The sequence below is a fragment of the Pangasianodon hypophthalmus genome, chromosome 15, assembly GCF_027358585.1.
Source record: "Pangasianodon hypophthalmus isolate fPanHyp1 chromosome 15, fPanHyp1.pri, whole genome shotgun sequence".
Classification (NCBI taxonomy): Eukaryota; Metazoa; Chordata; class Actinopteri; order Siluriformes; family Pangasiidae; genus Pangasianodon; species Pangasianodon hypophthalmus.
Genome location: NC_069724.1, coordinates 1,049,155 through 1,076,955, shown reverse-complemented (window position 1 = coordinate 1,076,955; position 27,801 = coordinate 1,049,155). Strand labels below are relative to the sequence as shown.

At 38.3% G+C, this 27,801-nt stretch overlaps 1 long non-coding RNA gene across 1 annotated transcript; it reads left to right on the top strand.

Annotated features, from left to right (window-relative positions):
- Positions 1 to 599: 599 nt before the first annotated feature.
- LOC128320463 (uncharacterized) lies at positions 600 to 23,193 on the top strand. Its single transcript, XR_008303982.1, has 3 exons — positions 600 to 844; positions 21,501 to 21,562; positions 22,775 to 23,193. It is a non-coding gene; the product is annotated as an uncharacterized LOC128320463 (long non-coding RNA).
- The last annotated feature ends 4,608 nt before the right edge of the window (positions 23,194 to 27,801 follow it).

The window sequence follows — 27,801 nt, the reverse complement described above, 5'->3', positions numbered from 1 at the left end:
AAAGTGTATAAAATCGCAGTAACTCTTAACCAATTTTGCGATTTGAAGCCGATCAGTCAACTCGTGAGTCTCCTTACACATAAATTTACACATTCAAAAATGAACAAAAAAATTCACATTTTTTTAATGAATACCACATTTTGTCTGAAAGTACCTGTGAATAAATAAATTTATTCATATCCAGCTTGATAACTGTGTCCCAGTGTGACTAAAAGCTTCAAACTTAATGACGTGAGAGAAAACAATTAATAATAGAGTCGCACTGCTGAACATGAGCAATAAATAATATCAAAAAGAGCAATAGAAGCTAAAATGTAAAGTATGTATTTATTGTTTTTGTTGTGACTTTTCTATTTAACAGTAGATTCCTTGTTATAAAATGAACATATGCAAGTGCTACAGCAACATTATGGCTGTCTTGGGCAGTGACACTGGTGATTATAATATTGCCATGTTGGTGCAGACTACAACATTATTTACACATTTTCTTTTTTTTTTTAACCTGCCCTTTTTTCATTGGCTGATCCTTATTAGGGTGTGGCCTGGTGGAAGAAGAAAAGGAGGCGGGGTTTGTTTTGGAGGGAAAAAAGAATAATAGATAGTTTTTAAGTGGCTGAATAAAGGCCAAGAAAAGGAGGAAGATTAAAAAAAAGAACTAGACCGCTCCTGCCAAGTAGCTAGCTTTCTCTTTTATCCAGGATGCACACAAAAAGGCTAAAAGACTTCAGAAATTGAACAGCAGATGGAGAAAATCTGTGGATCACTGGATGAACTGAGGTCTACTGGAACCATATCTTAGAAGATTTATGCACTCGTGTTGGAGATCTTCTGATTACAAGGACTGGTGAGCTTGATCCTTTTTGTTCCTGAGTTAGTGGAGAGTGTTTTTGTGAGAAGACTGAAATTCAGAAGTGTGTCTGGACACTTTTTGTAAAGCTTTTTTGACTTACCTCTGACTTTTAATAGAGGAGTTGGAATTCAAAAATAATAAAACTTACAATTTACTGAAGATTTGTAGTTAGGCCAGATTCTGCTTGTTGCTGTTGTCTTGTTGTTTAATGTTTGACCTTTCAGCGATATTAAGAGCAAAATCTATATAGCAATATTAAAATTGGGGTGATTAAATTAAATCTTGCCCTTTAGTTCCTATAGGCTGCTTCAACATACATATTTGAAGTCGTATATAAAATTGAATAAACAAGTTTTTATTCCAACGTTAAATTAAACCTCTTCAGGTTTGGTGCAGTGGGCAGACAAGCGGAAAAAGCTGTAAGGTTTGTGCAAGGTTTATTTGTATGATGCTTAAAAAAACACAGTTGCTTTTTGTGTTTGGATCTCAGCGGCATGCAGCGACAGCCACAGAAGCGTGAACAGACAAATCAAGTGTGTCAGTCTTGAGCTGGAGAGTAGCGGAGGTCTTGTGGTGTGCAGATGTCAGTGGCCCGACACTGTGACGAGAGCCATTACGTTTAATGTGTGACATGCGGGCGCGCCTCCAAGTGCATGGAGTTTCTTAGCAACGATAGCATGGAGGACTTGCCATGAGCATGATAACCAGAAGAGGTTTTGTGATGCTGCTGAGGCAAGCATAGAGATCCACAATATCCTCAAAGTCACATCCAGTCCACTACCTGAATTCTAATTTTTATTGCTGTCTTTCTTTTTTTTCTATCACTTTCCCACCTCTGAAATTGGCATGTCAATCATTTTTCTGTTCTCATTGCTTTCGTGGCGTTGTGCTTGACCAAGACATTTCTGTGCAAAATTTTTGTTTCTATGAAACCTTTCATAAAGTCTCCAGATCCAGATTTTTACTCCATGTAAAAGATTAAAGGGTTGCACAAAGACTTTATGATAAACATATTAAAGAAATATGAACCATGAAAATACAAGGATATGGACATCTCATGAAAAGTCTACAAAACAAGATAAAAGCCCAAGAACTGTCATTAGGCTTTTAATTTGAATTTTAAAAACACCTGAGTTTGTGTTCCTAATGTTCCCTGGGACACTTCCAATGGTTTTGGCAAAATAACAGAACATTCAAGCAGCGTGTGATTCCTTGGATTAAGAATCGTCCTGACTCAGCCCAGATCAGCAAGATATCCTGGAGGTAAACCATTCAGAGCAGAAAATACCATAAGCAGGACTTTGTAGTCAGTGCAGTGCTGAATGGGAAGCCAATGTAGACGATGCAGGTGCAAAACCACTTTACACCAAAAAAGACATCGTTTCCCAGCGGAGAGAGCGGTGCTGCTTTGCCTATAGACACTTGGATTTGGACCTTTTAGTTTTTGTTAGTGTGTGGTTTCTTCTGTCTTCTCCTTTTTTGTTTGATATTTAGAGAAATGCTGCATTTAGAAACATGCTGAATGATCTACACCGATCAGCCATAACATTAAAACCACTGACAGGTGACATGAATAACATTGAATATCTTGGTAAAATGGCACTTGTTAAGGGTTGAGATATATTAGGCACCAAGTGAACTGTCAGTTCTTGAAGTTGTTGTGCTGGAAGCAGGAAAAATGGGCAAGCGTAAGGATCTGAGCGACTTTGTCAAGGGCCACATTGTGATGGCTAGACGACTGGGTCAGAGCATCTCCAAAACAGCAGGTCTTGTGGGGTGTTCCCGGTGTGCAGTGGTTAGTACCTACCAAAAAATGTCCAAGGAAGGACAACCGGTGAACCAGCGACAGGCTCAATGATGCGTGTGGGGAGTGAAGGCCCGTCTGCTCCGATCCCACAGAAGAGCTACTGTAGCACAAACTGCTGAAAAAGTTAAAGCTGGCTCTGATAGAAAGGAGTCAGAACACACAGTGCAGTGCAGCTTGCTGTGTATGGAGCTGCGTAGCTGCAGAGCGGTCAGAGAGCCCATGCTGACCCTGTCCACCACTGAAAGCTCCTACAATGGGCATGTGAGCATCAGAACTGGACCATGGAGCAATGGAAGAAGGTGGCCTGGTCTGATGAATTACGTTTTCTTTTACATCATGTGGACGGCCGGGTGCGTGTGCGTCACTTACCTGGGGAACACATTGCACCAGCATGCACTATGGGAAGAACGCAAGCTGGCGGAGGCAGTGTGATGCTCTGGCTGATCGGAATATGTTTTCAATCACAATTTTGACAAACTATTTATCATTCATGTGCCTACCTTTTGAGGTGAGAAAAGTTAACTGAGTTAACTGAGGCCTCATTAGTAGCAACATTCTCAGATCGGATCTGTCTGTCTTGATGATTCGCCTATGTCACCGCAAATGACCTGTATGTGTTTTTAATGTGAACACACCTGTCCCCTGAAACACCTCACATACACACACTGATTTCTTGGCCAATCGTTTCACCATATTACTCGGTTTCTGTAGGTCCCTTCCAGTTTTGCTTGAACTGATTCCACAAATTTCAAGTAAATTACCAACTTCTCCATCCTTCCACCGAATATAGCGAATCACAGCTGTTGTGCAGTTGCCCTCCATCATTGTTGTTGTTTTTGCCGGAACACCGAAACGGGATAATGACGACGACAGTGATGTGTATGCGTGTTGGGGGAAAAGCAGCTGACCTTTCTCATTCCCATCACCACGTATCCAGGACCAAATACGGAAGTGACTTGGATTTGAGAAAGATCGGCTTTTCGTGTTCACGTGTTCCTGGAAAAAAATGTGATATTTATGTCACTTCAACCTGGTAAAGCAAGCAACACATTCAAATGAAGTTCAAAATCAAGATCACCACCTTAAAAAGTAAGATTATATTCATCTAAGCATTTTAGGTCAGTAACAAAGTCTTCCATTTTAGGTAGCTGTGCTGTTGAATCTGGCAGAACTGATAGATATAAATGTGTATCATTAGTGTAGAAGTAAAGTATTATGTTTGAGAAGAGTTTAATTTCTAAAGGGTGAAAAATTAAAAACATTTTAAGACTATTTTTTAGACTCTGAAAGATCCACTGATGCCAAAAAACTGGTAATGGTTTGTTTATTAAGATCTAAAATAAGCAAGAACTAATCTCTCTAAATCAACTGTACTTTTAAGTAGTTTAATTAAGTAGTGTATTTAATGAATCCTGGGGGAAATGATGGTAATTTTATGTAACACGCTATAAACGAACAGATGAGCAGCATGCTGTGGAGGAAAATCGCTTTGTTTTTGTTGTTCTTATAGACAGAACAATATGAAGTTCTCATAAAGTTCTGAATGAATTGCTTATTTATTCGTAGATGTTGAAAGAAAATATATTCTGAAAGTCAATCATTCTAACAGCAGTAAGTAATAGTAATAAGTGTGACTGATGATGTTAATAAACTACATTTATGATACTGAGTTTGTAGTATTCATGCAAACTCGTAAATACGACTTAAACAGGCTTTCCGTAGGCCTTCTGTGCAAAGCGTGGCAAAACACAGAATGCCCCATATGCTAGCATTACGTTAGCAGCAAACGCTATAGCAATGACAGTATTTTATTCATGGATTACAGTTGAGAGAGCGGTCTCTCAGCATCACCTATAATCAAAAAATCTGAATGAGTTGCTAGCGTGTGTACACATTTCATCACTTTCAGATGAATAATGGAGGGTGAAACTTTTTTATTTCACCTTGGGTTGCAAAAAAATTGCCGAGAATGCACTTGCCTGCCTCCACCTATGATCAATTGCATCTCAAAGCACGGAGTCAAACACTGCAAAATTACCTGTCATGAAAAAGTGTTTTTTGAAAACCAGAGACACCGTTTCAGAGCTTTTAAATATCTTTCGTTAGCATTATCAAGTGTAAAATATTAAGAGCATGTTCCCAGCATATGGAACCAAATATACAGTATGGATGCTGAGGTCTTTTTTTTTTTTTTTTTTTTTTTTTTTTTTTTGCAGGGTAAGACTTCTTTTCTTGACATTTTATCTTTGCTGCTTCATTCAACATAATAAACAAAATAACACACAACATGACATGGAGATAGATATCATCTGTCACACTATTACTGATCTTTTGCTCTCAAATGCCCATATATTTTACAGAGTTTGCTCGCATTATTTTTTTGTGGAGAGAGTTGAAGTAATGGTGGTAGGTGAAATTGCGCACGCTTAGCAAACGTCATGTTGTGTCACCAGCTGCCACCTAATAGACCCTGTCAACAGTGATTGATTCCCCGGCCTTCACCGCCATGGCAGCCTCATTTTTATTCAACTGAATGTGTGTGTCAAAAAGGATTTTCGGAAATTGGTGCAAGAGGTAGTGATTCAACCCAGCTAGCACCAACACACTCACCCCAAATCTGCCTCAGCGGGCTGATAAATAATTTCATAACTTCATATCCAATCTTTTTTTTAACCCATTTAGTCTGTTTTGGTGCTTGTGCAGGATTGATGGTTTCACTGTAAAATGCAGACACAGTCTGTTTTACAGCTAGGCTAGATTTTCATGTTGAAAGACGACATTAATAAAGACATAGCCTCGAACAAAATGAAGTCAAGAAGCTATCACACTTGACTTACGCTATCTAGTGAATTTTTAGAGTAATAGGCAGTTGAGAGTCAATAATATACAGTCATCCAGCGTACAGACTAGCAGCTCATTTTTAGCCGTTTTAGATTTAACTTTGTTCAATTGTGTTGGAGATTAATACCATTAACCAGGGTTGCCAGGTTTCAGCTAATTTAGCCCCAAAAAATTCAGCCATTGGACACATTTTCCTTCTTTTTCTTAGCCTTTGCTTTGGGAAACTTGCTTTTTGGTGCACACTCTAATGTACGGATTATCCACTCCATAATCCCCCTTTCCTTCTCCCAACCTTTACAATATATCTTACAATAGAAATGGTTCTGTACATCATACACACACTGTCTGCACTTACACTGTGCCTCTGTTTGAAGAAATGTATTCGATTTAATTCTTGGCTATAAAAACAGATCTTGGCTGTGGTTTATTTTTTAATTTTTTTTATTGGCGGCTGTGGTTTATTTTTTAATTTTTTTTTTATTGGCAGCTGTGGTTTATTTTTTAATCTAGCTCAATTTGGCATAAAAATGTGACCCAGGCAACCCTTTCATTAACTGTCCTGTCCTCTGCTCCTCTTTCACTGAAAATGTTTTTTTTAATAAAATAAACCAGCATGGGGCAGCGTGATTCCTGCCCCAGTGGGCCTCTATTTATTAGCGCTTGTTGCAGTTCCCATTCTGACCACTAGGTGCAATAATAACTCTTATGGAGCTAAACGGGGCAGTGAGTATGCCACACTATGATCGCGCTACATCTAGAAAGACGAGCAAATCAACAGAACATCGTCTTATATCCTTTCAAACAGCAACTTTTTTTTATGTTGTGTGTGTGTGTGTATATATTTATATTTATATTTATATTTATATTTATATTTATATTTATATTTATATGGTGGAGCTGTACACAACCTGACACTACAGATGAGCCACCGTGGAAAACGGACTATACAACATTTTGTGGATTAGTGAACAGTGACACATGTGACAGATGACAGAAGATAAGAAACTCCTCCTAAGATTACCGTGCTTATTTAACTCCTGAATAATGGGCTGAGGCTGCTGGGAAGTTTTATCTGCACATAGACACCTGGCTCCTTGAATCCTTTGATAAGATGCCGATTACACCTCGTAAACCAGCGATTGTAGAGGTCCAGCAAACCTCAGCTGTATGGGATCCTACTAAATTCCTCCTCTGAGAAATTTGTTTCTTATTCATAAGTGTAAGCCTTATTCATCTTGATACATCCAAACATATTTATTCAAATGCTATTGTTTCTGCTTTTATTATAAGCCCTGTCTACTCAGAGAATATGTATTTCTTTTATTATGTGATGAATATCCAGGAATATAACAGTCACTGGAAGATTAAGAGACAGCTTTTCTTTTACAGCTCACTGTCACCAGGCACATCATGAGGCACTGTGCTTCATATAGTCTCTCCTTCATCTATTTTGTGCTGTTGTTTGTGCAGATGATCTTAACAGAACAGCTGCAGTGCCTCAGGCTGAAGATGCACAGTTGCTCAGAGTTTAGCCAGAGGCGTACAAGAGCTCTTACGTCCAGAATGATGAAACTAACTCCTTTCTGATTGAGCTCCTATCTTATTTTTGGTCTAAGATATAGAAAATGATGAATCTGTCATTGTTCAGTGTAGGTGTCACTTCTTCAGGAGGCAATACTTGGTTAAAATAAAATAATTGAAAATTACTTCTTACTTATTTACATACTCGCTCACTAATTTTGCACCAGATGTGGGAAAAAAAAACGCTTCATCCATTCTCTCTTCAACGTCCAGCAATGTGGCCTTTTACCCTGAATGCCCAGTGAACACACGGAAGCATTTTATTCGCTCAGGTTATATTTATGCCATCACACGTTTGGCATGATTCCTAATTAGAAACACTATAACAGAAAATGCTGTATTTATGCTGTAGACTTGGATTAGGTTAGGGGGCATTTAGCTCTCGGTAATGATGTATCAGGCACGTCCCACTGGATAAAGACCCTGGGGCGGACCCTCTGGAGAGGTCATGACACACATTTGGCTTTAGAACGTCTGGGGATCCCCCAGGAGGAGCTGGAGACTGTGACCAGGGATAGAGAAGTCTAGACTGACCTCCTCCATCTGTTGCCACTGCAACCCCTACCAGGAAAAGCAGAAAGAAAATTAATTCATTACTGTAATGCTGTAAAATCTGTTAATAAAAACTCAAGTGAAATAGATGGAGAACTCAAAAGAACTGGAGCAGTCGATGCTTCTATAAGAGAGGTTCGCATGATGGAGAACATAAAGCAGACAAAGAGAATAGAGGAAAACCAAGTTGGGGACAAAATACGACCATAACAACTGATTGCATGGTTCACGCTATACCACAAATAATCGTATTACAAGCCATGTTGCTCATGGAGTTAGTGTCTGACTCGGATGGAAGGTGCAGATGGATTCTCACAGCGACCTCAAGAATGCTGCACTGAATGTGTGACAATTCCAAAGTCAAAGCAACTCAACTGGTTCCTCATAATTCGGAGGAGCAGTGACTCTACTCCGAGGCTCTCTGGGATCACTGAGCTACTCACTCTGCTTTGTGTGACCTGTACTTGCGACCTTATTCTTTCTTTCACTACCCATAGCTTTTGACCATAGGTGAGGCTAAAGACATTGATTAAGAGAGACCTTTGTTTGAAAATAGAGCCTTTACTCCGCAACCCTTTTTTTCAGTTTCACTGAAATTGGCACCAGGGCTAAACTGCAGCTGAAAGCCAAGACCAGAGGGCTGTAGAGTCCATGACCTTGGCATGTCCATAAGCACGGAAAACTCCTCCTTAATTTCATGGTTTATTCTCAAGGGAAAGGTAGCACTTTGTTTGACTTGACTAACCACACACACTGAGGAACCAGTCCATAATGTGAGAACAGATATGAACTGCAAGGAAAAACTGCAATATGACACATTTCACTTGGGTTCTGAATCACAGGATAGTGAAATTTGCAACTACATCATTCCGAGTTCTCCCCACTTCCCACTGCAGAGCCCTGTGTGGTGATTTACGCAAGTGCAAGCGAGAAAGAAAGTTCAGAGAGGGTGTTGAAGGTAGCATAAAAGAAGTGAAGTATCTGTAAGTCAGGATGATTTATTCACCACACCATCCATTAGCATAGTAATACTTTAGTCTAACGTCTAACAGCTCCTCTACAAAATGAGATTCTGATTCAGGTGATTACTTTTCCTGGAGTTTACAAATACTACCACTACTGATGTAAAATGATGTCATGTATAAGACCACGAGCGTTCTGCAACGGGGGCTGTTTTGCTTACGCTAGTTAGCATTCATATTTCTTTTGAGAAACAGAGATTAAGCAAGGGATTTTCCGCTCTAGGGAATCTCAGTTTGACAAGATTTAATAAGCCTTTATTTATATTGGCTTGTGTCTGTTACACCTGGGGTTCTCAAACGGGTTCTTTTTGCAGCCAGGGACCCCTTTAACTGTGAAATAAATATCACAGACCCATCATTCCAGATTGTTTATGCACATAATCGAGCTATTTGAAAATTAGGCTCATTATTTAAATCTGTATAATAATATTCTGGCTGTGTATTGGAAGAGTAGAGTTTCCACCAACAGAACACAATATATTCAAGTTGACTTTATTTATAGGCCAACTATTTTATTTTCAGTGACTAGTCAAACAGGCTAATAACTGTAAGAACTCTAAATAAATAATAAATTTAATAGCTTTGCTAATGGTAGGTTGTGATTTTCACAGCTGTAACAAAAATCACAGCCCCACTGGCTATTCTTTGAGAGCCACTTATAATACAATGTGTCACAAATTCAGATTGCTAGGAATTCATACAAGCCAATTATTTCTGCATGAAAAATTACAGTACTTTATGAGTTTTAAGAAATCATTACAATTACGAAGCCTTATATGAGATCAAGTACCATCTGTTTATGTTGGCACAACTATATCTCCGCTAGAAGTAACCGAATATGTGCACATTACTTTTTTTTTCTTGTCTGGGTGAGACTAGAGGTGTGTCTCAGACAGGGATCCTGTGGAGAGACACAAGAAGGAAGGTCAAGAGAGCAGGAGCTTGACGTTCACGGGACAAAGAAAGAGCCATTAACATGAAAATGATTTGCTCCGTGATGCATTTACAGCGTTCATTCATTCATCCTTAGTAACTGCCTGGTCAGGTTCGCTCTGGTTTAAATTAGCTACTTTTTGTTTGTTAATATTTTGGGAAATAGAGCAGACTAAATTTGTTAGAAAATGTCACAGACAGATACAAATAAAATTATAGAATTTTTTAGCCTGATAGTATTCTCAGTCCGTGAACCAGAGTCAGGATGTATTTATTGATAGAGACTTCAAAGCACTTCTGTAAGTCGCTCTGGATAAGGGCGTCTGCCAAATACTGTAAATGTAAGTGTAAAAGAAAGTCAAGGTTTTCGGTTAGCTGTAGGCTTAGTACTTAATTCCAGAAGAAGTAGAACTCGATGCCAATCATGTGGATAAGGAAGTCGTTTCCACCAACAAGACTAGTCCTACTTTTTACTAATTTGATTGCCTCAAATACCATTAAAATATACTTCAAACATGGAGGAAGCTATTGAGGAAAAAATATTTCAGACATTTGACCTTGCTGTGAGCTTGACGATGTTTGGATCAATTCAAAATCTAATCAGTTCATCTGCTTGTTACAATGATCATTCCATATAAATCCTACAAACATTCAACCGCTTGCTCTTGACAGACACACGGACAACCTGAAAACACCTGCAAAACAACATCCTCTGGTGTAGGCCACACCCACTTTGAATTCAAATCTGAATTCAGATACACTGCACAGATACAGACAGTGGCATTGCATTGCATACTTTATCTACATAGAAGTAAACATGTACACGTCAGGTTTGTGAAAAACCTGATGATAAAACAAGCTGAAGCACTCCACTTCTTCACATGAGAAACGGTGGTTTCGTGTGCCAAACATGTCCGTGTATACCAAATGTTCCCACCCCCATGTAGAAAGAAATTATCCATTAAATGACAATATGGTTTCAGTAGACTTTCAGTACGATTACAGCTTGTGTCCAATTGTTAACCTCAGAGAGAGTAAAACTACATATATTTAAAACAATTTTGTTCTTTATGGTAAATTTCACTCAAGCTGTTTCAAACAAATTCTCCTGATTGAGCGAAACATGCTGCTTTCTGTCCGGTCACTGGCACTCGACAGCACACTGGAAGCCCAGAGTGTGATTATTTGCTTCACTGCTGTTGCTGTACTGTCTCACAAGCTGCTTTATGTGCCTTTCTCTCTCTGTAGCCAGCTCAGCTAGTCGAAAGAAAATACCCAGGAGGAGAGAATAAGCAAAAAAATCAATGCTGAAACTGTTGCCGTTCAAGCCCAGACGCCCAGGTCCTCCCATTCTGATGAATCTTTCTTTTCCACTAGCTTTGTCGCTTTGAGAAAAGAATGTAAGCAGCAAGACTGGGAAATAATTGCAAAAAAACTTCGCATCACTCCCACTGGTATGTTCGGGACAGCGGCTCTGCCTCAGTCATGACTTTTGACTTTATTTTTACTTGCTGGCACACGCTGAGAAAATAAGCAACACACTACTATAAGCTGACACGAGAGTTTCTAACTTTATAAACATGTTCTTGCATTAGCACAACCATTTTCATGCTCTTTGTCGTTCAGTTTCCCAGCAGGATTTCTTAAGGACATAATAAACTGCTGTTATTGAGGGAATACAGTACAGTAACTTGATGTGAATGAAACTTTTTTGCTTCTGCTAGTTCTATAAATTCACTGAATCATTGTAGAAAAATGATGAGATTTTTGAAGAGTCCAAAATGCATGCTACGACTCTAAATAGGAAGCTACTTCGCTGCATGACGTATTTACACAGCTGGCAGTATTTTACATATTATTATTTAATACACCAGAATGTGATTTGGGATGCTAATCACACTCCCTGGTTAGCATGAGCAATAACATAAACTCAACGTAATGACTGAAAAGAGCTTGGAGAAATGAGCTGTTCCCACTGCAAAGCTGTAAATAAATACATTCATCTGTTCCTCCAAGAACAGAACTCTCCATAACCTCTGGGTAAAGTTCGTTTTCAGCTGATTTCTAACCGCTGTCCCAAATGTATACTCTGCAGGACATCACCTTTCTCTCTGGACAGCTCTGAGAAAACAGATCAGAACGACTGCAAGCCTTTGATTTACCTTGTGGTTTCATGCTATTTTAAAATGCGTCAATATGCACTAACCAGCCACTTTAATTATTCATGCAATTAACCAATCAGCCAATCAAATGGTGGCAGTTTTTTATGCAATGTATAATATCATGCAGATACAGGTCAAGAGCTTCAGTTAATGTTCACATCAAACATCAGAATGAAAAATCTCAGTGATCTCAGTATTTCAGAAACTGCTGATCTCCTGTGATTTTTCAGGCACAACAGTCTCAACACAGAATGGTGTGAAAAACAAAACAAACAAAAAAAAAAATCTAGTTCTGCAGGTTGAAATGCCTTTTTGATGAGAGAGGATCAGGAGAATGACCAGACTGATTCAAGCTGACAGGAAGGCTACAGTAACTCAACCACTCTTTACAGCCGTGGTGAGCAGAAAAGCATCTCGACACGTAAAACCTTCAGGCAGATGGGCTACAACAGCAGAAGACCACGTCTGGTTGCACTCCTGTCAGCCAAGAACAGGAGCTACAGTCGGCACCGGAACTAGACAAATGAAGATTGGAAAAATATCTCCTTGAACTGTCCAGGTTTGGCGAGTGTACAGTATGTCTGGAAATGTAACAGAACATTTGTCCATTCAAACTTCTGGCCAAAATCATGTCATTTTAGAGAGCTCCTCTGTCACATTACAGTGAAAAGGAACAAATCTTCCATCTGCGCTGCACACACAGCCAACAAAAGGGAGGGATAAGTGGCAATTCAGAAACACCTTCCATTCAGAAATCTTGTCATTTCACATCTAAGCCTTCTCTCCAGTCGGTCATAAAGAAAGGTAGAAGAACCTCCTCAAACATTCAGTGTCTAATTTCACAGTGCCTTTCAGAAGACAGCCTGATCTGTGGAATGTGGAGGGGAAAAAGAGCATTGTTATGTGAAGCAGGTGATTACCCTATCCACTGGTTTTCTGTCCAGAGGTGAATAGCTGAAGGGGGAGCTATTGTACGCCTCCGCTGCATTTCAAAGCCAAAAGAGAAGGTGGCACCTGATGGTTCCATTGCTAGGGATAATTTATCTCCTCCGTGATGCTAATGCTGCCAGATCTCTCTGTGTATAGCCCCCAATTTTCTATCCTGCCATTTAGAGAAATTTCTCTTCTCTCCTGATAATTACATGCATCCCTGCTTCACTAGACAAATGTTTCCTTTGAACTCTTTCATGCATAATGTCCACGCTTACAGATGGTCAAATTAAGACCTTTTTTTTCTTTTCTTTTTTAAAGTTGTAAATTACCTCTAAATCACTTATTGTAATGTAACATATTCAATTTCTCTGGTCAGTTTTTACAAACTTTCTACACAAAATTGAAAATTTAAATAAAAAAATATATATTTGTGCCAGACTCCCATGAACACCTTAGCTTTTTTATAAAAGGTTTTTTCATGCTTTCATGTCGTTCATGTCTATCAAGAATATTGCTATCTATATTTTGTTCAAAACTGATATTATAGAAATTCTGGTCATCAGCACTGAATAGTTTATACCTGAATTTTTAACAGTGTTTCTTTACAAACACATTATTATTTTTGTTTGATTCTTTATCCTACACATGGACAATGTATTTAGTTTTTAATATAAGTGATGTAGAAAAAGTTCAACTTCACATGACATGCAGTTTTAAGTCATAAAAAAGCTGGATATGTATTTTAAATAATTTCTGTATGCAGGAGTTCTGATGTAAGGAAGGAAAGAAGGTTTAGCTTGTGCATGACAAGGCTGTGATGGAAATATTGTGAACTGAAATTTTTGTGCATTTAATAAAGCTAGTGACAATTTACTTTATATTCAGTAAGCTCTTTGTTTCTGGATCTTCACATACTGTAATAACCATGAAGATCATATCTGGTTGTGTCTCCAAAGCCAGAGATAAGTGGTTTACAGCAAGGAGCCTGATGCTGATTAATAGGAGTGTAAGTGTTTTTGCTGTTAGGAGTATTGTTATGGGAAATGGAAACACCAGAACTTGCCAAATCAAATATTAGACAGGTTTCCTCATGCACCTTTATGAATAGTGATCTAGCAATAATAGAACACCGATAATATAACAATAATATCATAGCACTGACCAGCAGCAGCGGCTCGTGATCATAGATTTTAATGAGATAAGTTGACAATAATAACAACAAATGAGAAGGAACCTGATTCAAAAGGAAACCAATCTTATTGTTTAATACAGTTTTAGTGTAACATGCGATTAGAAGCAGGATGCGAGTGTGTACACTCAGCCGTCTCAATACTGGGGGCTTTCCAAAAATCAGGGTCCCCATATGATCCAGAGGTCAATACACAAGTAGGCAATATCAAAATGTAAAATCTGTAATCATAAGTGAAAGTTAGGAATGAGTCAGAATAAACACAGAAATGAAATAAGGAACAAGGAACGAGGTTCTGCCATGAGATGGAGATACAAGAGGGTATAAAAACACAGGATCTAAAAAGAGGACAAGTAAACACCATTGGGAAATTAACCCATGTTAAGACAGGAGAAAGGCAAAACAGAAATGTCACAATAAAAGCACGAGCAGTGCAAGTCATGCTGGGAAAAGCACCGTGGTGCTGAGGAGATTCGTGACATTATGTAACTGCTTAGAAAGCTTAAAGCTAGAAACAGCCTTGGTATAGAAAAAGATTACAGAATGTTTGTCCTGAGTATATTATGAACTGCAGTCCAGATGTTGTATAGTTTTATATAAAATAATTAACATTTATAATACTGGGAAGGAAAATATTAAATATTGTTCATTGCATTAAATTTAATCTTGAAACAATTTCGCTTGACATTGAGAGAGAAGATTTGGGCTTGGGTCGTGAATTTATTTCTCCTAATTTTAAAACTAGCATGTGAAGACCATGAAGCCGATCACTTTGTGCGTGTGTGTATTTATACGTAAACATTTTAGAGATTTGTTTGTGATGGTTTCTCGCACATGGCAGAAGAAACCTTGTTCCAGAGTTTAAACTGAATCCTGAGTTGTAGTCTGAGGCTCTCAGAAAGTTGCGAGCCTAATCTGATATTAATGCAACACTGATCTCTTACTTCTTCTGTCCATCATTGTTGTTGAATTGCAATTCTTATAAATAGAGAATGTTTTGTTTTGTTTTGTTTTTTTGAATATGGGGAAAAATCATGAAATGTTCTTTGTGCTGGAATAGAGCTATTACACAGCGGTGAATAAATAAAGCTTTCAGTCCGCTTTGTATCAAAGTAGAATTCATTTGCTTTAAAATATACCATTTATAGCATAAATGCCTCATTGAGCGTTTTACATCCACTTCCATCTTAAAGAGGATCGTCCATTATGTTTGTCCTCCCTAAACGTGATACGTATATCGTCTCTGTAGTTATTGGTAGTAGGAAAAGAGGATTTAGCTGAACACCTGCTGCAGTCTAAAAGCTTTTACGTCTTCAAGATGCCTCCCGTAAAATCCTGGTTTTTAACAAGCATGTGCATAAATCACTCCAAGCAGACGTCCGTGTCAGCTGACATCTGTTCAAGGAGGAGGAGTAGAAAAGAGAGAGATGTCCTAGAAGACGGATTGCAATCCAATGCTTCTTGGTTTCGGTCTCATCTGTCAATGCAGGACAAATAATTAAACATATGAGGAACGAAGCCCAAACCAACTGTTCAGTCAAAGTTTGTTTGTTGACGAACAAGAAAATAACAACTGAAAGTCTAGCTGGTCCTCAGGCTGCATGTAGCTATGAGGACAAGGAGGTCCAGACCTTGGTGTGTGTGTATGTGTGTGTGTGTGTGTGTGTGTGTGTGTGTGTGTGTTTGCAGGGTTTTACAGTAACCACTAGGCGCTTGGGGGGAAAAAGCTGCTGCTTGTCTTTTTTTAATTAAATTGTAGACACTAGAGCAGTTTACATGCACACTCTCATTAATTTCTGTACACAACATCTTTTTTCCTAGAATTCATTCGTTTTGCATAAGTTTGCATAAGTTTATTCAACATCATCATCACAATAATAATGTTTTAAATCTGCAAGGAAAAAAAGAAAAATAAAGAAAATGCCCTGTAATAGTAATAGTTATATTTTTGACACTGATAAAAAGCTCAATTTTAATAAGTAGATAAAATAAATAGTATAAGAGGCTGTACAAATATACCATGTGTTCTTTTAATGATGTCAATTCACTGTCATTTTTAAAGACACATGAAAGCAAAGTTCTGGAGAAAAAAAAAAAAAAGCTCTACGATATTGCAAGGCTGAAATGACCAGGTAACTTTCTTACAGGTAAACCAAAATATTCAACTTTAAAAAAAAAAAACTTACTGGTGTCAGGGCTGTTTATGGACGAAAGGAAGGAGAACCTCACAGGCATAAAGAGATCAGCGTGTCTTAGCCACATTATACACTAAACTCATGTGAGACAGGTGATAAATTTGGGGAGGTTTTTTGTGGCTGTTATGCCGTGAGAGGCATTTTGAATCCCGTTCAAGAGAAGCATCAATACTGCAAATCAATACAGAGTCATTCTGACTGATCACCTTTATCCTCTGAGGAAACGTTTCTATCTTTATGGGAGTGGTCTCTTCCAGGATGACTCCACCCCCATCCACAGAGCTCAAGGGCTTCCTGAATGGTTTAATAGATATAAAAATAAATGCTTTGGCCTTCACAGGCACCAGACCTCAGCCCTGTGGGACAATTTGGATCGGTGTGTTAGACAGCGCTCTTCACCACGAGTGTCTTAACATCGATTGAGGGAAATATTTTGTCAGAATGGGTCTCCAGTACAGTTCCAGCTCCGTTTATTAAGTTCTGTGTAGCATCAGAGGTGGGATGGGGTCCTGTTTTAATAATAATGTTATTAAAAATAAATAAATAAATAAAACTAACATACTGTGCATAATTACATTTATACTGTATATTAATCTTTCCCATGTGTTTAAATAAGTCTTACTGGTGGATGAAGTTCACTGGGGGGAAAAAACCTGGAAAAACAGGAGGAAGTGGGAAAAAGTAATAAAACCAAGGAAGTGCTAGTTGATCTAATTTGGATAAAATGTAATAAAGCTTAGCTAAATCCGCATTGTACATTTTGAGCAGAACTGAATGAGTACAGTTTGTACAAGGAAAAAAAATTCTGTTAAGCGAAGACATGCAAATGCTGGAAGCAACCACGGATGGAGGAAAGGTCAAAAAATGTCAATTAAATACAGCAAACTGAGGCGAAGAAAATAAACATAATTTATGCGCAAACTAACGGAAGCTCTCTTGCCCTTCACGCATAATTAGTGTTGAAGTCTTGCAAAATGCTTATTCTCTTAATCTGATGTGTACATTTTTTACATCCCTGTGCATTTTTAGAAAACTGAAGTAAAAGTATTATTATTATTTTTTTTTTTTAAATACCGTGACAGTGAATCATGTACTCAAGTACTGTAACGAGAGTATATGTAGTTTATTCTTTATTAAACTACTGTCTAGCTGAACTGCTAATGATAGCGATAACAATGGAGCTGAAAAATGGCAAAAAAAAGTGTAATTCTTTTTTTTAATTTTTTTTTTTTTTTTTAAACTTTAAACGACTATGTTTGGTATCAGGTGAATCACGGGACGCTGGATGACCGGGACGGAATAACACACCTCACGGTACCAAAGCAGGTCTGTCTGTGAGTAGAAACAAATGAAGCTCCATCCTTTCTCCAGATCTGACAATGTTCCAGTTAACGATGTTCATGAATCACGTCCTCTTCTTAATGACACACCACAAGTTGCACAAACGGAGGTTTGCAATCATGTCTGTTTCGATATACTTGAATGGATGTTTGTCTTGAGAGTGGCGTGTCGTCTTTCCCATAGGAAACATTCTAATGGTGATCATTAATTATTTCTACTCGCTCAGAGGACACAGTCTTTGATTGCTTTTCATTTCATAACTAATAAGAAGGCGTCATCGAGTAACAGTACATGATGATTTACTGTCCATGTAAAGAGAATTGTTTGGTACAAAGTAATCAAACTGTACCAGGAGTGCACCTAGGGTTTATACAAACCAATTTTTTGTGGATGTGAACACCTTAATGTAAGCAGCAGAAGGCAGGAACGAGAATTCATCAATATGTCAGACCATTTATCAGATACAGACACGTAGAAAACTGTGTTATTTATCTAAGTCTGCATGTATGGCAGATCATACTCGCTCGCACTCATGAGGAAAAAACAAACAGGACTTTTGAAGCATCCTTTTGCAAGAGATAGACCTGTGAAATGCTCATAGTGTATTGTTTACTGTGGTGGCTTATGAACATAGATTCTGGTGTTGTGGAATGACATTAATAACAAAATGAAGTCATGCTATAGGCTACTATATAGTAAAGTAATCCTGGAATAAGCAAATTGAGAATCCACAACGTACAGTCATGCGGTGTACAGTCTAGCAGCTCGTTTTGAGTGGTTTTAGATGAATCTTTGTTCAGCTGTGTTCCATAGAGCAGGTGTGTTTCCTGAAGAGCTGAAGAGCTAATCTCATTAACCAGGGTTGCCAGGTTTCAGCTAAATTTCCCAAAAGACCTGCAAATAGCCTCAAAAAATGGTTTTGGAAAAGTGAGATCTTTTTCTCAGCCTTTGCTTGGGGAAACAAGGTCACCTTCTCTGATGTACATGCATCTTTACAATAAATCTTTACAATAGAAATGGTTCTGTACATCATAGACACGCTGTCTGCACTTACACTGTGCCTCTGTTTTTGGAGATTTATTAGATTTAATTCTGATTATTTTTCTATAAAAGAAGATCATGGTGGCCTCAGAGTATTTTTAAACTAGCCCAGTTTGGCAGAAAAAATGCAGCTGGTTTGTTTCCCTGTCCTGTTCGCTCCACCTTCTTCACTGAAAGCGTTTATAGAGCGAGAATGGGGCAGCCTGATTCCTGCCCCAGTGGACCCCTATTTTTATTAACAACTGTTGCAGTTCTCATGTTTGACCACTAGGTGCAATAATAACTCTATGGGGCTAAATGAGGCAGTGAGCACGCTGCGCCATGATCGCGCAACACAGAGAAAGGCGAGCAAATCAACGGAGTATCAGCTTATATCTGTCAAACAGTGACATTTTTAAAAAAATCGTTAGTCACTACGAAGAGGTCATTAGTATTTCAACAGAATTTGAACTGTATGGAGTTGTAAAAGAGGACTTTATTAAGATTAACATTTGTTGAACGGCTGATGTATGTGGCGGGACACCACCGTGCAGCTGTTATATTTATTTGAATGAACAGTAGTCCTTTCATTTCAGGAAATTGCACAGTTGGATCCTGAGTTATTTCTTATTCAGCTGTATTGTTACACCATAAGTTCACTTCCTACAAATAGTGTGTAAAGTGTGGCATTTGTATCCGCCGCTGCTTTCACACAACATGAGGCCCAAAGTGTCAATGCCAGTAAAGCAGTCCATCACGTGGCTGACAAATCACTCCGAGTAAATCGATTAGAACCGCAGCCAAAACTTCAGCTGTGCCAAAATAAATGGTTTAATACATTCTAAGCAAGAACGCACTGGTGAGCTTAGCGATAGCAAACAAACCTGTCAGCAGTGGACGAGTGAAGGAAGCATTCAATCATGATGACAAATTGTTGAACAGATCGAGTACACTATCCTGGATGTAGATGCATAGATGTGTCAGAAGAAGCAATATCCAGATTAATTTTAAAGGTGGGCTGAAGTGACGCCGAGCTCGGCAGGAAGGGTCGATAACACGACAAGTTTACATAATGTTTTGAACAACCTGAGATGCACTGTAACTTTGTGCTTGCTGCTTCCGTTCTGTTCTTGTCAAATAGTTTAACCATCTCTACACGATATCTGCCTGCCATGACATCCAGTGACATTTACTCCAGTTATATTAACAGACTTGCCAACCTTTACACATTTTGCATAGGAGCTCTGCAATTTAACATCAGAGTAGGAATTATCACTCAGTCTTTTTCTCCCCAATAAAACGGGAGATAATCCAATCAGCGTATGAATCTGGAATGATTTGCGCAGGTCTTTTCAACTCTCCAATATTAACTGACATCACCTGGAAGCCCCGCCCCCTTCCACCATCTCACCTGCTCTCGACTGGACACGCAGCACGCTCTCGCTTTCTCTATAAGTGTGTGTTCGACTTAGTGAACATTAGACACACACATATATATATATATATATATATATACAGTTATCAATTAAATACATTTATTAGGGATTCCACAGAAAAATGGTTAAAAATTAGAACTTTGTGGTTTCGGTCATTTTTTTAAGTTATCAGTTCTGGATGATTAAATCTTTTATGATGATTTTATAAATATTAACTCACAAGCAGGGAAAAAGAGCTAGGTTATTGTTTGCTAAAAAGTCCACAAAAGGTCTGTAGAGTTCTGCTCAAGGTCTCTTGGACAGATAAAGATGAACCTGTAGCACAGTGATGGAATGAGGAAGCATACCATTTCATCTACTGCATGGATCTCGCTTGTTTTTATTGATGATGTGACTCCAAATGGCAGCAACAGGATGAATCTGAAAGCATAAAGATGTATTTTAACTGCTCAGATCCCTAATGCTTATCTCCAAGATCACTGGATGGCACCTCACCCTGCAGATAACATCTGGACAACCTTATTTTTCCTGGACAATAATTTCCTGAATAGCTAAGTGAGCCACCTGATCTGAGTTTAAATACATTACACACAATGACTTAATGCTTTTTTTTGTTTGTTTGTGATTCTCAGAAAACTAATTCACAGAATGTGTGCTTTTTTTCTGATCTATAAAATGCATCTATTTAATAAAAAAAATTGAACACATGGTTCTCAAAGTGGAGTCCGGGGAACCCCAGGGGTCAGTGGTAGAGATTATCTATCAACTACTATCAGTGATGTTAAAGTTATTTAATTATCAATGTTGTAAAGTTAACACTGGTCTCTTGAAACGAAAGCGGTTAGTCTAAAGAAAAAAAAAAACAAGTGTACAAAATCTAAATGCAATTTTAATAAAGCCAGGAAATTATATTACTATGAAATACAGTCTTTCAAATATGCCTCTCGGTGAGTGGAAAGTTATAAAATGGAACATTAAAGGTATAAAAGGAATAAAAAATACTCTAATGGATCAAATAAATGAATATGATGATACACTCTTTAAACTTTCTTTGCTGTAGTGGTACCCTTATCTTTTGTATCTTTCTCGTGGACATGTGGATGTAATGTGCCTTTAAATAGATTTAAGGTTCCTAATTACCTTTTAGAGAAATGCTTTAAAGGTTCACCTTTCTAAATTGGAGATACACACTAAAGGTAAAAAAAAAAAAAAGATGTAACCCTTAAAGTTAACGCCCCAAATATTGTAAGGAAAAGTAACTTTTCTGAGAGTGTACATATTTTCCCTGTTCTAAAATTAAATCACAAAAGGTCCTTGGAAATTTTCTTTGTCCCTGACTGCAGAGTTTGAGAGCTACTAGAGTACAGCTATAAACAAGTTGAATCTCATGAAAAATTCATAGACATTTGAATTGAACGAGGGAAATGGGGTTGGATTTAATTCAATTTAATGCAAATGAAGTTTTTACACAAAAAAGTAAGAATGCTAACCACACGTCTAACCCTTACCTTGAGATCAAGTTGTGAAAAAAAATCTGGATTTGCAGTTAAACCCGAACTGATGGTCTTGCAAGTGTACAGTTTATTTTTTAGATAACATTCATTTTGTCATGTGAAGTTAATATAATTATTATTACAGGTCATTCTTCATACTTTTGAGCTGAAAGGATTACCAACACACTTCTGCGTCAATTCCCTACGGTACGTATATCACTTCTGATATCAGAACAACAAAATGAAAAAAAAAAAAAAACTTCGGATTTAGTCAGAAATCTATTATAGTTTACTAAAAGCTGCAGATTTTAGAAAGCCTGATTCTTGTACTGTATATAAAATTGTTTTGGTCAGCACAGTAATAAAAAAATGGCTGAAAAGCAACTTGGATAGCAAAATTGAAGAATCGTGTGATTCAGATTGCTTTACCACTTTCCATTATCAGCAAACAGGACGAGATCTCTTTCTATAATTACTATCCATATCATGATCTTGCACAAGAGTCATTTCAGGTGGACTGAAAGCGAATCAAACTATAGTGTGAGCAATGCAGAGGTGTTCTCCTGCATACTAATGCACTTTCTTCTGCTGTTTTCCCCTCGTCCTAATTCTCCTGTTGTTTCTTAAAATGTCTCTTTTCAATATACACAGTACTAGAGAAGAGATGTTTAAGTATAATAAGCATATCATATTTCAGTAAGCGCTGATGCCAGCGTTTGATCACAAGGCACCATTCTCACTCACACACACACACACACACACACACACACACACACACTCTCGCACAGGGAGCAATGTATCTTAACCAATCCGTTTAACTGGCATGTTTTTGAGAGGTGAGAGGAAACCAGAGAACCCAAAGGAAACCCACACGGCCACAAGGAAGAACATGCGAAATTTTAATATTCACTTTTGTGTATCAGGATGTAAAGACTAGCTTTTTGATTTGTGAATTTCATAAATATTTGGATGGTTAAGATCAGGTGTAAAACCTGATTTTGCTTTGAACGTTCAGTGTTCCAGTTTATAAATGGAGGTGCGGTAGTGCAGCGGGTATCATTACTGCCTCACAGCTGCAGCTTCTCCGGTTTGATCCTGAGCTAGGGCTACTGTCTGTTCACGTTCTCCCTGTGCCATGTGGGTTTTCTGGGGTCTCCGCTTTGCTCCCACCTCCCAAAAACATACCGATAGCTGGATTTCATGGGAAGTGGGAGCTCAGTGGTTAAGATGTTGGACTCCTGATTGGAAGGTTGAGAGTTCAAATCCCAGCACCACCAGGCTGCCACTGTGGGCCCCTGAGGAAGGCCTTTAACCCTCAACTACTCAGCTGTATAAATGAGATAATCGTAAGTCGCTCTGGATAAGGGCGTCTGCCAAATGCCATTAATGTAAATGTAAATGTAAATTTCCTAAAATCAGTTGCCCTTAGGTGTGAACATGTGGGTGTGTGGTGCCTTGCAATGGACTGGTTTCACATCCTGGGTGTATTCCCACCTCAAGCCCAGTGTTCCTGGGATACACTCCGGATCCACTGCGACTCTGATCAGGAAAAAGCGCTGCTTACCTGAAGTGAATGAGTAAGAATCAGATCTTTTGCTATGTCACAGTAAACAGAGGTGTAACATGTGGTTTTAAATCTTTACTTATTTAATTATGTATTGTTAGAAAGCTGATTTGGTGTATGTATGTTGGATGTAAGGTTTTCTTAATATCTAAATTAGTTTTGGCTCAAAGGGACATTTTTATTTACAAAACTATGCAAAATATGTTCTGTGAAGGGACCGTAATGTAAAGCATTAAAGAATACAAACATATACTCTTATTGATGTGTACTTACAACAGGCTAAATTAAATTCTGGTTTGAATAAAGGAATAAAACAAGCATATTATAGTGTTATACCCGGCCTCAACCTTGTCCTTATCCTTGTACTTCCTCTCCATCTCTCCACACCGACTCTTCGCTGTGTTTCCTGCCCTATGCCACAAGCTTTCTGTTCCAATATTTAGCTAATGCTGTCCTTGCTCAAGGTTTGTGCTCAAGTAATGACTAAGTGGATCAGTGGCCCAAGCAATGCATCAAGACAGATGGCAGGCGCTTCAGCCTCACACAACAAACCGTACAAGCTTTAATCTTGAATTCTGATCAGCTTCCCATCTCCTGTTCAGTCACACAGTATCCTCTCCGGACTACAGTCCAATAGATGCAGCCTGGCTAGCTTTAAAAGTGCATTAGGATTATGGAGAGGTAGAGGGCACTGGGTTGTACGCATTAAGAATCGAGCAGCGCGTGAGGGGGAAATGTTGTAAGAAACGGGTCAGAAGGAAGCTCACCAGGGTGGGAGTAGGTCAGTACAGGAAATGAAATTGGTTAAGATTAGATTAGATTGGATTTATCTGTTTCTGGTTGAGAGCATGCTACACACTTTGATGCTGCCGCTTCTCACTGAACCGTTTCCTTTCTTTTTTTCTTTCCTTTTTTCACATTTGGATGTTTGACATTTGTTTTTTTTTTCTGTTTTATTTCTTTTAATGTTTTTGGTCATTCGTGGGAATTTGTCAGCTTGTTATCGGTTGTGAAGGAGCTCAAGACTCAAGCTCGAGTGGTGAATTTCCCCTGGCCTTGATCTCCCATGTGTGATGTGTGTAAAGTGTGGCATCTGGTCACTGGAAGTGCCTGTTACTTTTGTCGATGGCGGGTGGTTGGTGCTGTTGTTCTGAGTGGTCTCGGAGCTGCTCAGCCTTCTGTTCAGCGATGTGTCTGTGTTTGCTTTCGTCTGTGTGGACTGTACCACCGTAGGACTTCAGTGAAACTGTGATCAGCTATGCCACTGAAATTAGATCACTGAAAATAGGAAGTGAGGGAACAAGCACTGATGGTCTCAGAAGGTTCCTCCAAACCTCTGAGGGGTGGATCCAGAAAGTGCTTGGCCCCCTTCATCGCTGCTTGCGGCTATATTTGTTGCTGTTGTTGCACCAAGATGTAATAACTACATTGACCTACAAATGGCCATACAATGTAGCTTGTAACCAACTATAATGAACCAGAATACTAATTATAAATATGTACTTCCTCAAAACGCCTTATTCTTTCCTATACATTTTAAGGTTTTACCATAAATTCTTAAATTAATGTGGATTACTGACTACTTATTAAGCTGGTCTTCAGGCTATTTGTTATATGACTGTCCACGGCATTGTCCTGTTCATCATATGGCAGCAAAGCTCTCTGGACTGGACCCAGTTAGCTGTCCTGGAATCACTTTTTAGACATTCCTATCCAGGTCAGACCCATACTTTCATACCAAATTAAACTTTTGGGACAACCCAGTTCACAAAACACAAAACCTATTTCAGTCAAGGGTAGATGGGATAGTTGTCTCCATAACCCTGAGCCCTGTGCTGTCCCACAACAGGTCTGAGGTGTGGAAGCACTTTATTAATCATCGCTCTTTAATTATGTCCTGTGAGAAGGTGGGAAATGGAGCAGCAGCTCTGAAATTTCGTCTGTGATTTATTTAATCACAGGAGCCTGTCTTTTCTGTCTCGTATGATTTGTCAAAAATTGCCACGAAGATGATGAACAAAAGCATTGTGTTGAAATATCGCTTCTGATTGTACTTTTCGTCACTAAACATGGCCAGGACCGACATTCTTTCACTAGATGTAACTTTGCTTATTAACCACTCAGTGTTTCAAACAAATTTACTGATTTTTTTTTTTTCTTGCTTCAAAAACCCAGTAGTAAACCAGTGTATGGAATTGAGTATACGCAAAATTGCAACTTAAAATACAAATAATTTCTCTAAATTTCACACGAGTCTCAGAAACGTCATGGACAAAATGCATAGGCAAGTCCAGTGAGCCAGTGCATCGTGAACTTTTTGTTTTCCAAGCAACACCTCTGATCTGGAACGTGTCAGCATGTTTGGGATCAACTCTTACCTCTGGGAACATTGATTTATTCCAAGAAGCACTTCAGCCATGAATTTTTAATTAAAGGCCAAAAATACAATGGCATGTTGCCCCCAAAGCTCGCTGGCCTTTCTTCAGCCGTATCCAAATGATCACAGTGTTGGTATACTCTCATTAGCATATTAATGACAAATCCAGGCCAGTCTGTGATATACATTTGTACCCCAATTTACCAGAAAGGAAATATATTTTTAAAAATAGTCAGAAACTTGGCTTGGGGTGGAAGTGTCACATCTGTCACATCTGTCTGAAACTAACCTGTCTAATTAGAAGCTCATTTGTCTGCACCGTCTGAAACCTAGTTTCTGGCTTTCGGATTCAAAATGTTATTAGCAGACTTTCATACCCAATCAAGAGCAGTGAATCATGAGAGCCAGTCATGGTGAGGGGGAAAAATAGTACAATCTTACTTAAGTAGTCCTCTCCAAAGGCTTAGCCGTGTAATTGAAATGTAAGTCAATGTGAATGACTGTAGAGCAGAGACGTGTCGTGTGGGATACTTGGCAGTTCAGGACACATTATAACATAATGATTTAAAAGAAATCTCAGGGTTACATGAAACACTGCTTGTGTTGAGTTATCAAAGCAATACACACCAAAAACTACAGATAATGGGTAGTTTGGGTGGGTTATTTTTTGGTAACAACCCAACAGTTTGGGTTAGATTAAAAGTAAAGTTAATGTTATATCTCCTATGTTGTTGGCTGCTTTCAGGTAAGTAATATCTTCATTTTTAACATTCATAAATAACTAAAATCATCCTAGTCAATTATTTAAAGTCAGAGAACGTTATTATTGTTAGGTTACTGTACATATACTGTGCAGTGACGTTCTGAAGTAACCTCACACGCGTTGCCTAACTAAGATGAAATGTAAAATAAAGTGAATTTTTGTATATGTATCTGTATATGTATATATTTTCATACAGTCAGGTCCATAGGTATTTGGACAGTGGCACAATTGTTTTAATTTTGCTTCTGTACACCACCACCGTGGATTTGAAATTAAGCAATCAAGATGTGATTTAATTTTTCAGCTTTCAGCTTTAATTTATGGGGTTCAACAAACATATTGCATTAATGTTTTAGGAATTGCTGCCATTTTTTACAGGCAAGGCTCAAAAGTAATTGTACAAACTAACATAATCATAAATATTAGGATTATTTTTAATACTTGGATGTAAATCCTTTGCAGTAAATGACTGCCTAAAGTCTGGAAGCCATGGACATCACCACATGTTGAGTTTCCTCCATTGAGATGCTTTGCCAGCTCTTTACTGCAGCCGCCTTCAGTTGCTGCTTATTTGTGGGTCTTTCTGTCTTCAGTTTTGTCTTCAGTAAGTGAAAAGCAGCTCAACTGGGTTGAGGTCAGGTGACTGACTCGGCCATTTAAGATCATTCCATTTCTTTAACTTAAGAAGCTCTTGAGTTGCTTTAGGAGTATGTTTTGGGTCATTGTCCGTCTGCACTTTGAAGCGCTCTCCTATTGGCTTTACAGCATTTGACTGAATCTGAGCAGAAAGTAGCTCTATACACTTTCTGCTACGTCTATCAGCAGTCACATCATCAACAAACACCAGTGACCCGGTTCTATAGGCAGCCATAAATACCCATGCCACAACACTGCCTCCACCATGTTTGGCAGATGATGTGGTATGCTTTGGATCACAGGAAACTTGGGAATCATTTATTAATCTGGTGAATTAATGTACTACATCATTACTGGTCATGTATTGACTGTCCTATCTAACTCTAACTAACCCCGTACAATGGATCTTCAAAGTTTGATTTATGATTTATCATTAAAACTGCCAACTGTTGAATGACTTATAGGTTGAAAATAATTTTTAAAAAGTGTTATTAGAGAAATGTAAAGACTAGGAGAAGAGTGATTCATTCCAAACTAGGGATATGAATTTGTTAAGTGGCCAATTGGAAAGATTTAGTATTTCATAGAAATTCTACTTTCTGTGAACTGATTAGTCAGCAGTGATTAGTGAAAATGGTTCACATGCACATCATCCTTAATGACAGTTCATTTTTTTGTTCTGTACATGTTTTTCATGATTTATTGTGGACATATGAACTGTGCAGAAGGCTGAGGCCTCCCTTTTGTTTTTCATCAAATGGCCATTGAGTATTTATTGTTAATTATTTAACGGTAATGATGAGAAAATATCTAGTACATTAATTTCATTTTCAGTCAAACAGTCATGCAGTACTTACTTACTCTTTTTACTGTGGAAGACCTTTAACTGATTTTCTGTTAAAAACATTTCACCATCATTATCGTTCATTATTGTTGTTATTGTTCATAAATCACACAAAGGTCTTCAGCAGTAAAAACAGTATGAGATCAGTTAATACTTTCTTTGTAATATTGAACTTTCTGACCTGCATGAATAAGAACTGCATGGCTTGTTTAACTGAAAAGGGAATTAATGTACTGGATATTTTCCCATCATTACTGTTTGC